Source organism: Penaeus monodon, chromosome 32 (assembly GCF_015228065.2).
Source record: "Penaeus monodon isolate SGIC_2016 chromosome 32, NSTDA_Pmon_1, whole genome shotgun sequence".
Lineage (NCBI taxonomy): Eukaryota > Metazoa > Arthropoda > Malacostraca > Decapoda > Penaeidae > Penaeus > Penaeus monodon.
Window position 1 is genome coordinate 28,161,143 of NC_051417.1, and position 1,183 is coordinate 28,162,325.

The 1,183-nt window shown below is 54.0% G+C and overlaps 1 protein-coding gene across 1 annotated transcript in view; it reads left to right on the forward strand.

Annotated features, from left to right (window-relative positions):
• Window positions 1-1,183, forward strand: part of LOC119593783 — a gene marked incomplete in the record, with an annotated part of 165,707 nt that overhangs the window by 55,221 nt on the left and 109,303 nt on the right.

Below are 1,183 nucleotides of genomic sequence, written 5' to 3' on the forward strand. Positions count from 1 at the left end.
GGTCAATAGGGGGGGCCCCCCCCCCCCCAAAAAAATTTTAAAAAAAAGGGAAGGGAAGAGTGCGTGGGGGGGGGGGGGGGGAAAGGGGCGAAAGGGGAAAAAACGCGTGTTTTTAACTAAAAACCCCCCCAAAAAAAATGGGGAGGGGGAAAGAACGATTTTTGGTCAATTTAAATCCACTAAACGTTTGAAAAAATTCGTAAAGGTTTAGAGAGGGGAAAAAAGTAACTATGACGAGGTAATAAAGAAATGATAATTATAATTATCCCTTCCCCTTCCCCATTTCATGTCCTTTTCCTTTCTCTTTTTTCCTTTCCCTCCCTTTTTTTCCCCCCCCCCCTTCCCCTCCTTCCCCTAAAACCCTTCCCTTCCCTTCCCTTTCCCCCCCTCCCCTTCTTTCCCCTTTTTTCCCCCTCCTTTCCCCCTTTTTTTTCCCCCCCTTCCCCCCCCTCCCCTTTCCCCCCTCCCTTCCCCCCCCCTAAACCCCCCCCCCTTTCCCCCCCCCCCGTTCTTTTGGGGGGCCCCCCTTTTCCCCCCCCTCCCCCCCCCCTTTTTCCCTTTCCTTTCCCTTCCCCCCCCTTTCCCCCCCCCCCTTCCCCCCCCCCCCCTCCCCCCTTTTTCCCTTTCCCTTTTCCCCCCTTCCCCGCCTTTTCCTTTCCCCCCCCCCCTCCTCCCCCTTTCCCTTCCCCCCCCCCCTTCCCCTTTTCCCCCCCTTTTTTTCCCCCCCCTTTCCCCCCCCTCCCCCTTTCCCTTTTTCCCCTTCCCCCCCTTTTCCCCCCCTCCTTTTCCCCTTTTTCCCTTCCCTTTCCCTTCCCTTCCTTCCCTTTTTTTCCCCCCCCCCCCCCCTTCCCCCCCTCTTTCCCCCCCTTCCCTTCCTTCCCTTCCCCCCCCCCCCTTCCTTCCTTTCCCCCCCCTTTCCCCTTTCCCTTTTCCCTTCCCCTTCCCCTTCTTTTTCTCTTCCCTTCCCTTCCATTTCCTTCACTTTTCCCTAACCTTAGAACTCAAAAGTACTTCGTTTATGAATTTGACAAGAAAATATCTTTCTTGCAATTGTTGCATTTTTATTATACGAGTTATCGTTTTTGAAAAAGGTTTTAAATTACTTTTCGGGGTTTGGGGAAAAGCGGCAGGTGCTGATAGCGACACTTCAACAGCTTCGCTCGGCTTGAGGCAGGGCGCTGAA